Source organism: Mastomys coucha, unplaced genomic scaffold (assembly GCF_008632895.1).
Source record: "Mastomys coucha isolate ucsf_1 unplaced genomic scaffold, UCSF_Mcou_1 pScaffold13, whole genome shotgun sequence".
NCBI classification, from domain to species: domain Eukaryota; kingdom Metazoa; phylum Chordata; class Mammalia; order Rodentia; family Muridae; genus Mastomys; species Mastomys coucha.
Window position 1 is genome coordinate 75,012,698 of NW_022196895.1, and position 15,422 is coordinate 75,028,119.

Consider the following 15,422-nt stretch of genomic DNA (forward strand, 5'->3'; position numbering starts at 1 on the left):
TATATATATATATATATATATGTATGTATCCCAGAAAGCATATGTTCAGGGGGAAATTTTTTTCATGCATGAAAAATTTCCCAAAGATTTTTTTTCTCAACATTTTCCCTTGCTTTTCCTTTTCTTTCTTTCTTTCTTTCTTTCTTTCTTTCTTTCTTCCTTCCTTCCTTCCTTCCTTCCTTCCTTCCTTCCTTCCTTCCTTTCTCTGTGTCTCTGTCTCTTTTTCTTTTATTGGATATTTTATTTATTTATATTTCAATTGCTTCTATGAGGGTGCTCCTCCACCCACTCACACAATCCCATCTCCCCACCTTGTCATTCCCCTACATTGAGGCATCAAGCCTTCACAGGGCCAAGGGTCTCTCATCTAATTGACGCCCAACAAGGCCTTCCTTTGCTACATTTATGGCTGAACTATGGGTTCCTCCATGTGTACTCTTTGGTTGGTGGTTTGGTCCCTGGGAGCTCTGGGGGCTCTGGTTGGTTGATATTGTTGTTCTTCCTATGGGGTTGCAAACTCCTATGGGTTGTTGCAGCTCCTTCCTTCATGCCTTTCTCTAACTCCTCCATTGGGGACCCCATGCTAAGTCCGACTCTGTATTTGTCAGGCTCTGGTAGGGCCTCTAGGAGACAGCTATATCAGGCTCCTTTCAGCATGCACTTCTTTGGTATCCACAATAGTGTCTGTGTTTGGTGTCTGTATATGGAATGGATCCCAGGTATGGCAGTCTCTGGGTGGCCTTTCCTTCAGTCTGCTCCACACTTTGTCCCCATATTTCCTTTAGACATGAGCCCTTCTGTGTTAAGAATTTGGAGATGAGTAGGTGGCTCCATCCCCAAACTGAGGGCCTTGCTTAACCTCTGGATATGGTCCTACAGGTTCTCCTTCCCCTTTGTTTGGCATTTCAGCTAATCTCATCCCTGGTGGGTCCTGAGAGCCTCTTGCTTTCCTGGCATCTGGGGCTTGCTGGGGGCTATCCCCAGTTCCCATCCGCCATTGCTATACATCTCTGGTCACATATCTGACCCTCTGTATATCATCCCTGTCTCCTCATCTTCTCTCATATCTGATACTACCCTCTTTTCTCCCTCTCCCTCTCTCTTTTCTTTGGAAAACTTTAGTGGGGGACATCTTCAGATGGTAGCTAAACACTGAGGTAAATGAAGAGAAGGCAGTGCAGCTTGCCTTCTGAAAGATGACAAAGAGAGAAAACGTAAAGGTAAGGGAAAGTGTGACTTACAGCAGAGCACAGGACGTGTTACCCTCAGACAGGACCACAGATAGGATGGCTGCAGTTCTGGCCACTCAGATCATATACTCAGTAGTAAGGTGTAGAAAGGACAGTTATAAAACTCCTCTAGCCATGTTTTGGTTTGCCATACAAACTTAGCACAGAATTTACTCTCGGCATGTCTGAAGCTGGAGGGTTTCTTTTCTCAATTTGCTGATCTCTCATCTATGCTAATCTCTACCCACTGTCCCCTTAGAAACCTGTGTGGGCTTAGGCTCCATCATGCCCTCATACCTGTATCTACCTTTGGCATGTCTTTTCTACTCTCTTTTGTTTCTATTATGAGTATAATCACTGTAGGACTAGGACCAGTGGCCTTTACAATCTTTTAGATATATAGAAGAAAGTAGGAAGCCGAGCTGGCATGCACTATGCAGTTTCTGTCAGATATGGCACTGGGTTTCTAAGCAAGTCCAGGAAGCAAACTCCATCCCCCGCTCTGTTAGTGTAATGAGAATGAATGTAAACCCTGCACTACTTTATTGGTATCCACCTACCTGTCCCTCACAGCATGCAGCCTGGAACTAGTTCATGATTTTTTTTTGGGGGGGGGATTCCTTATCTCTTTCACATTTTGTACATTCTGTGGACCACTACAGCATCTTTCTTTGATCTAACCCAGCTTCTCTTACTTGCCACTTGCCCAAGAATCCCTATTTATCATCCTTGAGACTTCCTCCTCTGTCCCCAGCATTTCCCTTCCCACCCCTGTCTCTTGTACTCAGAACACTAATACTGTTTTTCTTTTTTTTTCTTAGTAGCTTTCACTCTTGTTCACTTCCTCCCAGGAGTTCCCTCCACCCCTCGCAGCCAAGTCCAGTTCCTCTTACGGACATCTGTTGTATTCTACACCTGGCAGCCACTTCTTGTTCTAGTGTCAGCACCCCAAAGATTTTCTTTTTGAGGAAATCCCTATTCCCCATTCAGGGAAACAAAGGATCTATAAGGTGAGCTGACCTCTTTGGAAGAGAAGCGGGGGGGGGGGGGGCTGCAGTTGGACGAACTAGACTTTCGTTGAAATCTGTTCTGGACTGAACTGAAACTCAGAATCAGGAATGGATGGAACTGATTATCCTGATAACCAGTCCCGCTACCCCAATCTCAGGGAAAAGCTCGGTTTGAGGCCTTAAGCTTTCTTAAGCCATCCAAATCATCACATTCCATTTATGTTGTGGCTGCATATGCCACAATACATGTATGCTCCTGAAGAGAACTCAGATGCACACGATGGAAGTACTGGGAGCCAAGCTTACCAGGAACAACTGCTGCTTCTCTGTCTTCATCAAATTCTGATGGGCTCAAACTCCTTCATCCTAAACTGTTCCACTGCAATTCTGTCCCCAAAGAAGTATTCCAGGGCACTATCAGTGTTGGCCCCAACTTTGTGTTACTCAAAGTTGACCAGTGAGTTGTCAGGTCAGAAACTAAAGCGAATCGGAGCTAGTGAACCCACAAGGAAGAAGCATATGTGATTATGGGGTGACTTGTTGGCTGAGGGAAGTGGGTCAGGAGGATGTAAGTCAGAAACCACACAGCCCACAGGGCAGGGAGGAGGACTTGTTCGCAGAGGAAGGCAAGAAGTGGAGTGGGAGTGGCTTTGTGATTCCAAGACTGAGTCTGGACGTGAAGGCTTACTCAGGTGTCACTCTAAATTACAGAGGAGGAAGTAGACTCATTATTCTCAGAGGCAATGTCCACCGAAGAACAAACTTTCTTTTGGAAGGGTAGGTCTAAAAGACTGGATTTCCAGCGAAGATTGAGCAGTAGGGCCAGGGTCTGCCATGTAAGGTGACAGTTGTACATATGTTCTCTTAGAGCTTTACCACTAGGCAGCTACCATCATGGCTCTCTGGCTGCACAGGCTCTGGCCAAGAAACTCCAGAAGCTCTGACTTGGAAGACCCAAACAAACAGGCCTGGTGCCATCTTCTCTGCAGGATTTCCTTGTAATGATAGAGCTAGAGAGGCTCCTGAAAACCTGTACTCCAGAGGCCCGTAAACGGCATCCAGTCTGGATTCCCCTGGAGTCTCTCCAGCTGCTCACCCTACTATCTATTCACTGGGTACACTTTTAATATCAGTCACACCGAACACATCCAGAGCTCTGGGGAGTTTGTTGAAATCTTGTAGCAGGAATGGCACAGCCACCTCTATGGAAATGCCAGGGCCTGAGAAACCCCAACGGCAGCTCTTGCAGGAGGACATAATTGAGGACTGACTGCCTAAGAGACCAAGGATTACTGGTGCAGACAATGCCAGCCAAGTGGGAACTGCTGTTTAGAAGAGATGCTTTCTTGGGACCAATGGGGCACAGGTGGAGGGTATTAAAGGTGTTTGCAGTAGTGTTTAGATGAGCCTGCTGCAGGGGCATCTTCAACTGCTCCAGTCTGTGTCATTGACTCCACACCATCCTCCCTTCTCTTTCCCTACAACCTCCCTAGGTTTCTTACTATTTATTTTCTTGGGGTTGTAATCAAGTCTCTCTTTCTAGGATTCTCAGAATGGTTTCAATTTTCCTTTCTTTGCCAACTACAAATTTTGCATAATTAAAATATTTATTTATTAGTGTTTTGTTTTAGAACCATTTGTTCAGTTCATCAGCCCATTTATTGATTGGCATTTGGTTTGGTGGTACCTATATACTATGAAATTTTGCAAGAGAAATGAAATTATGATTTTTTAAAAAGAAAATAGATGTATCTGGAAGTTATTACATGAAGCAAAGCAATTCAGAATCAGAAGGACAAAAACCACATGTTCTCTCGAATATGGAGATCCTAATGTTTAAGTCTTGTGTATGTGTATGTGTGAGTATGTATGATCATGGATCAAGAAGTTAGAAGTGGAATGAAGGAAGGTGCTGAGGAGGGTAACAGCATGCATCCAGTATGAGAGTGGCGAGAGGCCCGCCCACTGAGAGCAGACGGTGCTGTAATGAGGTAGAAAAGGTGCTGAGACATAGACCAACGGAGGAAAAACAACTAAAACAAAGAATGCGTATGCTCATCATCATGGAGCCTATTACTTTGAATGCTAGTTTAAGAAAATCAAAAAATAAAATTATTTATGGTTGCAACACATAGAAACAGCTAAAAGGCAAGCCGAATCCACCTACACACTCTGTTCTGAACCTGAGCATCCTACGGCAGATTTTGCCCGAGTCATCCTGGCTGGAAGCATCAACCTGAGGGTTATGAGTTTTCACTTCTGCAACAACTTATAGAGGTGGTGTACTTGCCATACGGAGTACAATATTCTAGCCACGAGATAATGCCATTGAGTTCTAAGTATATTAATGGTTGTTTGTTTTGTTTTGTCAGCGATTCTTACAGATTATGTAGCTATAGAACACAGGCAGTTGTGTTTGTGAGAGAGTTTCCAGTTAAGTTTAGCTAAGGAGGGAAGACCCACCCTGAATGTGGTGGGTTTATATTGATGATGCACTAAAAGGTTCTCTCTGTGTGTGTCTGTGTGTGTGTCTGTGTGTGTGTGTTTGTGTGTGTGTGTGTGTGTTTGTGTATGTGTGTGTGTGTGTGAGTGTGTTGGGATACTTTCATTGCAAAACTATTTCTACACTTTGAGGACAAATATTTCTCTTTCTCCCTCAGCCTCCATTCTGTTTTTATCGTCCAGGTTTACTTTCCTTATGTTCCTGTCACTCTCCAAGATTCGCATCCAAACACAGACAGGCATATCTCTGATGGCTCAGTTACAGAAAACAGCATGCACAGTAAGTAATTTAAGCACTAGGGCTTTACATTGGAGCATTATTAAATGATATACTAAATTAGCCACTGAACTAAAAAAGCCAAAATACATAGGAAGGTTCCCGGAATAGCCCCTGAGGCCACTTTAACATATTTGCCTACCAAGTATCCGCTCATAACAATACTTGAAAAGTCCTAAGGGGACATGACTGAAAGTGGTCATTACCACCATTGAACTGCTATTATTAGGAATTAGGATAATGCAATACTATTATCATTACTATTGTAGGTCCTAGGGCCACAGTCGAACATGCTATAACTTCCATCAGGAAAATGAAAATCTCTTTCCTGATTCTTGACATGCATGGAGCTATTGACTAGAGCCCAAGATCACTGGTAAATCCTTCCTTTACAAACCAAAGGTCCCCCTTCTAAAAAGGAATGGAGGAGAATCCACACTTTGGTCTTCCTTCTTCTTGAATTTCTTGTGGTTTGTGGATTGTATTTTGGGTATTCCGAGCTTCTGGGCTAATATCCACTTATCAGTGAGTGCATACCATGTGTGTTCTTTTGTGATTGGGTTACCTCACTCAGGATGATATTCTCCAGGTCCATCCATTTCCCTATGAATTTCATAAATTCATTGTTTTTAATAGCTGAATAGTACTCCATTGTGTAGATGTACCACGTTTTCTGTATCTATTCCTCTGTTGAGGGACATCTGGGTTGTTTCCAGTTTCTGGCTATTACAAATAAGGCTGCTATGAACATAGTGGAGCACTTGTCCTTATTACATGTTGGAGCATCTTCTGCATATATGCCCAGGATTGGTATAGCTGGGTCCTCTGGTAGTATTATGTCCAATTTCCAAACTGCCAAACTGATTTTCACAGTGGTTGTACCAGCTTCCAATCCCACCAGCAATGACGGAGTGTTCCTCTTTCTCCACAACCTCTCCAGCATCTGCTGTCACCTGAGTTTTTATCCTAGCAATTCTAAATGGTGGGAGGTGGAATCTTAGGGGTTTTTTGATTTGCATTTCCCTGATGACTAAGGACATTGAACATTTCTTTAGTTGTTTCTCAGCCATTTGGTATTTGTCAGTTGAGAATTCTTTGTTTAGCTCTGTACCCCATTTTTAGTAGGGTTACTTGGTTCTCTGGAGTCTAACTTCTTGAGTTCTTTGTATATATTGTATATTAGCCCTCTGATTTTGTCAGAAATAGGATTGGTAAAGATCTTTTCCCAATTTGTTGGTTGCCATTTTGTCCTATTGACAGTGTTCTTTGCCCTACAGAAGCTTTGCAACTTTATGAGGTCCCATTTGTCAATTCTTGATGTTAGAGCATAAGCTACTGGTGTTCTGTTCAGGAAAATTTCCCCTGTACCTATGTGCTTGAGGCTCTTCCCCACTTTCTTTTCTATTAGTTTCAGTGTATCTGGCCCTTTGTGGAGGCCCTTGATCCACTTGGACTTGAGCTTTTCCAAGGAGATAGGAATGGATTGATTTACATTCTTCTACATACTAACCTCCAGTTGAGCCAGCACCATTTGTTGCAAATGCTGTCTATTTTCCACTGGATTGTTTTAGCTCCTTTGTCAAAGATCAAGTGGCCATAGGTTTGTGGGTTCATTTCTGGGTATTCAATTCTGTTCCATTGATCAATCTGCCTGTCACTGTACTAATACCATGCAGTTTTTATCACAATTGCTCTGTAGTACAGCTTAAGGTCTGGGATTGTGATTCGACCAGAGGTTTCTTTATTATTGAGAATAGTTTTGGCTATCCTGGGTTTTTTGTTATTCCAGATGAAGTTGCAAACTGCTCTTTCTAAGTCTGTGAAGAATTGACTTGGAATTTTGATGGGGATTGCATTGAATCTGTAGATTGCTTTCGGCAAGATGGCCATTTTTACTATACTAATCCTGCCAATCCACGTGCATGGGAGATCTTTCCATCTTCTGAGATCTTCAATTTCCTTCTTCAGAGACTTGAATATTTTGTCAAACAGATCTTTTACTTGCTTAGTTAGAGTCACACCAAGATATTTTATATTATTTGTAACTATTGTGAAGGGTGTTGTTGCCCTAATTTCTTTCTCAGCCTGTTTATCCTTTGTGTAGAGGAAGGCCACTGATTTGTTTGGGTTAATTTTATATCTAGCTACTTTGCTGAAGTTGTTTATCAGCATTAGGAGTGCTCTGGTGAAATTTTTGGGGTTACTTAAATATACTATCATATCATCAGCAAATAGTGATAATTTGACTTCTTCCTTTCCAATTCATATCCCTTTGATCTCCTTTTGTTGTCTAATTGCTCTGGCTAGGACTTTAAGTACAATATTGAATAGGTAGGGAGAGAGTGGGCAGCCTGTCTAGTCCCTGACTTTAGTGGGATTGCTTCAAATTTCTCTCCATTTAGTTTGATGTTGGCTACTGGTTTGCTGTATATTGCTTTTACTATGTTTAAGTATGGGCCTTGAATTCCTAATCTTTCCAAGACTTTTATCATGAAGGGATGTTAGATTTTTTTTTCTACAATGCTTTCTCAGCATCTAATGAGATGAATATATGTTTTTACTGTGAGTCTGTTTATACAGTGAATTACATTGATGAATTTCCATATATTGAACCATCCCTGTATCCCTGGGATGAAGCCTACTTGATCATACTGGATGATCATTTTGATGTGTTCTTGGATCAGTTTACAAGAATTTTATTGAGTATTTTTGCATTGATATTCATAAGGGAAATTGGTCTGAAGTTTCCTTTCTTTGTTAGGTCTTTGTGTGGTTTAGGTATAAGAGTAATTGTGATTCATAGAATGAATTGGGTAGAGTACCTTCTGTTTCAACTTTGTGGAATAGTTTGAGGAGTATTGATATTAGGTCTTCTTTGAAGGTTTGAGAAAACTCTGTACTAAACCCATCTGGTCCTGGGCTTTTTGTTGGTTGGGAGACTATTAATGACTGTTTCTATTTTATGAGCAGATATGGGACTGTTTAGATCGTTGATCTGATCTTGATTTGACTTTGGTACCTGGTATTTGTCTAAGAAATTGTCCATTTCATCCCATTTTCCAGTTTTGTTGAGTATAGGCTTTTGTAGTAGGATCTCATAATTTTTTTGATTTCATTAGTGTCTGTTGTTATGTCTGATCTTGTTAATTAGGATACTGTCTCTGTGCCCAGCCCTGAGTTTGATTATTTCCTGCCTTCGACTCCTCTTGAGTGAATTTGCTTCTTTTTGTTCTAGAGCTTTCAGATGTGCTGTGTAATTGCTGGTGTATGCTCTCTCCAGTTTCTTTTTGGAGGCACTTAAAGTTATTAGTTTTCCTTTTAGGACTGCTTTCATTGTGTCCCATAAGTTTGGGTATGTTGTGGCTTCATTTTCATTAAAATCTAGAAAGTCTTTAATTTCTTTTTTTATTTCTTCCTTGACCAAGTTATCATTGAGTAGAGTGTTGTTAAGCTTCCATGTTTTATGTGGGCATTCTATTGTTTATGTTGTTATTGAGGAGCAGCCTTAGTCCATGGCAATCTGATAGGATACAAGGAATTATTTCAATCTTCTTATATCTGTTGGACCCTGATTTGTGACCAATTATATGGTCAATTTTGGAGAAGGTACCATGAGGTGCTGAGAAAGTATATCCTTTTGTTTTAGGATAAAAAGTTCTATCGATATCTGTTAAATCCATCCGTTTCATAACTTCTGTTAGTCTCACTGTGTCTTTGTTTAGTTTCTGTTTCCATGATCTGTCCATTGCAGAGAGTGGAGTGTTGAAATCTCCCACTATTATTGTGTGCTGTGCAATGTGTGCTTTGAACTTTAGTAAAGTTTCTTTTATGAATGTAGATGCCTTTGCATTTGGAGCATAGAGGTTCAGAATTGAGAGTTCATCTTGGTAGATCATACCTTTGATGAGTGTGAAGTGTTCCTCCTTATCTTTTTTGAACACTTTAGGGTGAAAGTCGATTTTATTCGATATTAGAATGGCTACTCCAGCTTTTTTCTTGGGACCATTGGCTTGGAAAATTGTTTTCCAGCCTTTTATTCTGAGATAGTGTCTGTCTTTGACACTGAGGTGGGTTTTCTGTATGCAACAAAATGTTGGGTCTGATAGTCTATGTTTTTTTTATTGGGGAATTGAGTCCACTGATATTAATAGATATTAAGGAAAAGTAATTGTTGCTGCCTGTTATTTTTGTTATTAGTGTTGGAATTCTTTTCATGTGGCTATCTTTTAGTTTTGTTGGAAGATTACTTTTTTGTTTTATCAGGGATATAGTTCCCCTCCTTGTGTTGGGGTTTTTCATTTATTACCCCTTAAAGGGTTGGGTTTGTGGAAATATATTGTGTGAATTTGGTTTTGTCATGGAATACTTTGGTTTCTCCATCTATGTTAATTGAGAGGTTTGTTGGGTATAGTAGCCTGGACTGGCATTTGTGTTCTCCTACGGTCTGTATGGCATCAACCCAGGATCTTCTGGCTTTGATAGTCTCTGGGGAGAAGTCTGGTTTAATTCTGATAGGTCTGCCTTTATATGTTACTTGACCTTTTCCCCTCACCACTTTTAATATTCTTTCTTTGTTTTATGCATTTGGTATTTTGACTATTATGTGGTAGGAGGAATTTCTTTTCTGGTCCAGTCTATTTGGAGTTCTATAGGCTTCTTGTATGTTCATGGGCATCTCTTTCTTTAGGTTAGGGAAGTTTTCTTCTATAATTTTGTTGAAGATATTTACTGGCCCTTTAAGTTGGAGGTCTTCACTCTCTTCTATACCTATTATCCTTGGGTTTGGCCTTCTCATTTTGTCCTGGATTTCCTGGATGTTTTGGGTTAGGAACTTTTTGTGTTTTGTGTTTTCTTTGATTGTTGTTATTTTGTATGGTATCTTCTGCACCTGAGATTCTCTCTCTTCTATTTCTTGTATTCTGTTGGTGATACTTACATCTATGGTTCCTGACTTCTTTCCTAAGATTTCTAACTCCAGAGTTGTCTCTCTTTGTGATTTCTTAATTGTTTCTACTTCCATTTTTAGTTCCTTGGTGGTTTTGTTCAATTCCTTCACCTGTATGGTTGTGCTTTCCTGTAATTCTTTAAGGGATTTTTGCATTTCCTATTTAAGTGCTTCTACTTGTTTACTCATGTTCTCCTGTAACTCTTTAAGTGATTTTTGTATTTCCTTTTTAAGGGCTTGTACCTCTTTACCTGTGTTTTCCTGTATCTCTTTAAGGGAGTTATTCATGTCCTTTTTAAATTCCTATATCACCATCGTGAGATATGATTTTAGATCCAAATCTTGCTTTTCCAGTGTTTTGGGATATCCAGGACTTGCTGTGGTGGGAGTACTAGGTTCTGATGAAGCCAAGTTGTCTTGGTTTCTGTTGGTAGGATTCTTGCATTTGCCTTTCACTATCTATTGATCTCTTATTCAATAGATGTTCTTGCTGTCTCTGGCTGGAGTTTGTTCCTCCTGTGGGTCTGTAAGTCTTTGTCAGTAGTTCTGGGAGATCAGCTCTTCTCTGGTAAAACCCAAGAGCAGATGGTTGTGGATCAGTTGTCCCTCCTGAGCCATGGGGTCAGAGCACATCCTGGAGATAGGCTCTCCACTTTTGGGGAAAGGTGGAGAGAGGGCTGTGGATGTGTTTTCCCTCCTAGGTGTAGTCTGAGGTAGAAAGGATCCTGTCCTGGCTGCCCTGACACTTGTGAGGTCTGTGCTTTCCAGCTGGTCCCGCTTTAGAAAGTCACCAGAGAGAAAATGGCTATCTCACTAGGGTCCCTGTGTTAGAGCACTTCCTGGAGGTAAGCTCTCCGCTTGTGGGGAAGGGGCAGAGAGGGCTGTGGATCCGCCATCACTCCTAGGTGTAGATCTCATCTCTGATTTCAAATAACCCACACATGCATCTGTTTGGCTAAATGTCCCTACTGACCTTTAGCTGCAAGGGCTTCTGGGAAATGTAGTCTTCAGTCTTCTGCTCAGGAAACCAGGATAGCATCCTGGACACAATATGTAGGTGCTAAAGAGTGAAATCAATATGACTTGCTAAACCACATGTGATGGTTTGAATGAGAAGTGTCCCCCCTATTTCTGGCATTTGGGCTCCTGGCACCCAGTTGGTTACACTTTTTGGTGTTTAGGTGGTGAGGCCTTGTTGAAGGATGAATGTCACTGGGGGTGTGTTTTGAGACTGTTAGTCTGCTCGGCTTCTTGATCCTGCTCCCACACCCGCTGCTTGCTGCCATGCTCCCCTGCCATGACTCTTGCAGATGGAAACGCATAAAAACCTTTCTTCTGTAAGTTGATTTGGTCTTAGTTGATCTCCCCCGACCCTGTGGTTATTGTTTTTGTTTTTGTTTTAATCACAGCAATAGAAAAGTAACCACCACACCAAGGACATCGACTGCAAACATCATCTACTTCTCTGTCAGTTGTAGCCTTGAAGATTGGAGAATGTCTATTCTTGCCACATTGTAGGATGCCTTTCGAATTGTACAGGTGTTCTTCATTGTGTTGTGTGTAGTTTAGCTCCATAACCCTCACGTCCGGATCTGGTCATAAGCTTGTTGCCTACTGCTCCACTGTCTACACTACTGTTCTACTGTCTTTTCACTAGTTTTATCTGATGCATGTTCGTTGCTCTGTTTACTCATTCGGCTCCTTAGTCTCTTCCTGACAATTAGCACACTACCTGATCGTAGGATGTTTAGTCCTCTCTACAGTGAAGGTGGAAAGTGCAGTTCTGGGAAAGAACAGGAAGTTTCTCATGATGTATGCGGTCAGTGTAGGAAAGCAGATCATCAACAAGCAAGCAAACAAATTATTTCTCTGCAATTGAATTAATCTTGTAGGCTCTTCAGTGCTTTCTCCAAGAAATGAATTAATTTGCAAAGCTTGACCTTGACTTTCAAAAATCCCTTCTCTGACTCATTTATCAGATTCAGAACTTCTCTGTGAAACACAATTCAAGGCAATTTAATATTCTGCCTGGTCTATTCAATTTGCTATTTAAGATGTCTCTACTGTTTTATCATTTGTCTGTAAAATCAAGTTTCACATACTATTCATTGTGCTCCCTTAAAGACATTGCTCATATCACAGCACTCTACTGACTATACCACTCCAATAGTTGCTTATTAAATGCAGGGCAAAAGTCAAGTTACATGCCTGTACCTTTTGAAGAGCCTTTCCCAGCTATCCACGATACCATGGATACCGCCTTCCTTCCTTGTCTGTCTTGAACATCCAAGGCTCATCATCATCTCTCTGGATACCGTCTTCCTTCCTTCTCCGTCTTGAACATCCAAGGCTCATCATCACCTCTCTGCTCAAGAAGCTCTTTCCTGAGAACTTTCCTTTCAAGTCCCTTCCATCTCTCAAGCCTAGGGTCAGGAGCCCTTTTCTAAGATCTTCTGTTGGCTTTTTAATGAATAACTCTAAAGTGCTAGAAGGCAATGAGGTTGTTCATTTGTCTTAGATTGTCTTATTTATTTTTTTGAAGTACTAAAATCCACCTAAAACTATTTGTCAACTTATTGTTTTCATGACTGAATGTACAATCTACAGGAGGCAATAATATGTTTCAGTGCCTTAGAGTTTAGAACCATGTCTAGAATTATGTAAACATTTGTTGAATTAAAAAATTAATAGCACCTGCATCAATATATTCTAGATCTTGTATGATGCTTTGTTTTTTAAAGTGTTTTTGATCAGGTCTTCCTGCTCACTAAACCTCTGACATTTCCTGGTGCAGATTGGCTGTGCGTCTCATTTGTGGTTTGTTGCAGCTGCTCTTGAGTATTTTACCTGAGTCCATTAAATCCCCATGTCTTAATTTTGGGGACTGTCATCAGGAAATGTACTTTTTTACCATATTCATGGAATGGCCTATTTTATAAGGCATATAAACCCACTTGACCCTTGAAAAAGAAGGATATTCTTCTGTCATTGAACTCTTTTGGGTTAAATTACTACTCTTTTTTTCTTTTTTCTTTTTTCTTTTTAGTTTTTAAAAAATAATTTTCTTTTTCTTTTTCTTTAGGTTTATTTTTTAAAATTGGTTATTTTATTTATTTACATTTCAAATGTTATCCCTCTTCCTGATTTCCCCTCCAGAGACCCCCTATCCCTTCCCCCCTCCCTGTTTCTATGAGGGTGCTCCCCAACCCACCCACTCCTGCCCCATTGTCCTAGCAACCCCCACCCCCGGGCATGAAGTTGTCTAATGAGACAAGAGAAATGTTTGGTGCTGTAGGGAAGGCCTGGCAAGGCCATATCATTGGATTAGCTTACTGACTCAGAAAGTTACTTACATATTTGCATTTCCATAGAAGTCAATTTGTCTCAGCAGCATACTGACATTTTCAGATCTCTCTCTTTGTCTTCTGTCCTAGATGCCTATAGAATTCCTTGTTATAAACTTATCTCTTTGACCTGGTGTGGAGAGTAAATGACATTCGGAATGAATGTGTATTGTTGACATGAGCAGGATCTCAATGCCTCTGATGCATGGAAATGCCAAGCAAGGCCTTCCCTGAGTCAGGCTCAGAGGAATGACAAGGCCTATTCCTGGGCAAGCACAGATGTTGACAGTGTGTGCACACCACAGATCCCTCCTCCTGGATGAATTGTTTAAACTCAATGCCATAGAAGGCAAACTGGCAACTAGAAGGAAAAAAAAAAAGTACACATGTTTGACATGAACTGTATTTTTATAAATTTGATTCAATATTCCAAAATTAGAGCTTTGCATACAAATTTTCACATTCAGACTATGTGGAGAAATTAGAAGTTATGTCAATCAGTGGTTTATACTTCCACATGGCAACTGCTATCCTACAGAGACCTATCAAGATTAGCTAAGCCACTCCCAATTCAGCTGTGTAGAATAAATGCACTGACTTTCAGGACTGCTGGTGTATGTCAATCAGAATGTATGGCCCATCCAGCCCTAACTTTTCTATATACCTGTCTGTCATGTTTATCATTTCCTATTTGCCAACCATGTCATTTCCAAAGCTGTGCAAGTCATCACAACCTTACCATTTGATTTTTGCCATATTGATTACAGTTCCTAAAATTAACCCCTATATTAGCAATCAGAAAGCTCCAAGCTTACAGTTGGTGTTTGCAGACACCAACTGTAGAATTGTCCAATCTCTATGCCACAGAAGGCAAACTGTCAATAGAAGTCAGAAAAAATGTACATGCATTTTGTTTGACATGAACCATATTTTTATAAAATTAACTCAATATTCCATATTTTGTACATAAAATTTTCGTATCAGATTGTGTTGAGAAATTGAAAGCATTGTCATCCAGCAGTTCTCATTTCCACATGGCAACACAAGTTCACAAGCGAGCAGAATAATCACTCTATAAATGGGTCACACATTAATTTTGAAAGGCCCCACTGATCTCAGAACATATGTTTAGTGCTTATGATCTGCTCCCGTAGGAGCTTGCATTTGAGGCACTTGTACCACAGGAAACATAGAGCTATCTGATGTGAAGTCATGAGAGGGATTTCCACAGGAGAATGATTCAGTTTGAATTGTATTTAAAATATTGTTCTGAATGTTTATAAGGATGAAAGAAGAGAAAACAATATTTAATGCCGTCTGATTTTAAATTAAGATTCACAGGGCTGCCTGACAGTCTCAGCCTTGTTCTTAGTGGTGAGCTCAGACCAGAATGATAGAAATAAAATTGATCTTGCTTTATCCATACATTTTCTATGGCTGCCTGTGAAGAGGATGCATTCTCACCCTCTCTCCTTAGTTCTCTTTCCAGGTCTCTAGCGCTGCTGCATTACCTGGGTACAGCTTTTAACAGGGTGTGAACTGTGGCTCCTCTGCACTAGAGCTCATTGCCTTCTTGGGTCCCTCTAGTCCAAAAGTTAAAGCTGCCTTTTATGCTTTACTCGGTGAGGTAAAATGGGATTTTTGCAACCTGGAATAATCTGGCCATTAATGATCTGAGCTATACACATGTGATGTACAAAACTGATGATCAGGTCCACTGGTGAGTTTTCCTTCTTTGCTTTGGTGCATTGGGCTAATCAACTCTGAAACACAAAGACCTGATGATATGAGTCATCACAGTTTTCCCACCTGGATGCTATAATCAATGCTGGAACACAACCATCCCTTGCAAAATTTGTTTAAAGAGCAATTCCTGTTTTGTTTTGTTTTTGTTTGTTTGTTTCTTTGTTTTTAAGTTACTACTTATTCTTCTCCTGACTTCAGCCAAGAAATTCCTTACATTTTCTAGGATCAAGTGTCTTTTCCATCATGCATTTGGATACTCTCTCAACATGGGTCTTTCCAAAACTCTACTGCTTTAGTTTTATATAGAGGCAGTATCCCAAAAATCATTCATCCTGAGTAAGGAATGTTATTCTGTGGTGTTTCTTTATC

At 40.6% G+C, this 15,422-nt stretch overlaps 1 long non-coding RNA gene across 1 annotated transcript in view; it reads left to right on the forward strand.

The window, feature by feature from the left end:
• Positions 1-15,422, forward strand: part of LOC116087397 — a 35,803-nt gene that overhangs the window by 12,943 nt on the left and 7,438 nt on the right. The window contains exon 2 of the long non-coding RNA XR_004117421.1: positions 4,925-5,021. This is a non-coding gene — a long non-coding RNA (uncharacterized LOC116087397). The remainder of the gene's footprint in view (positions 1-4,924; positions 5,022-15,422) is intronic.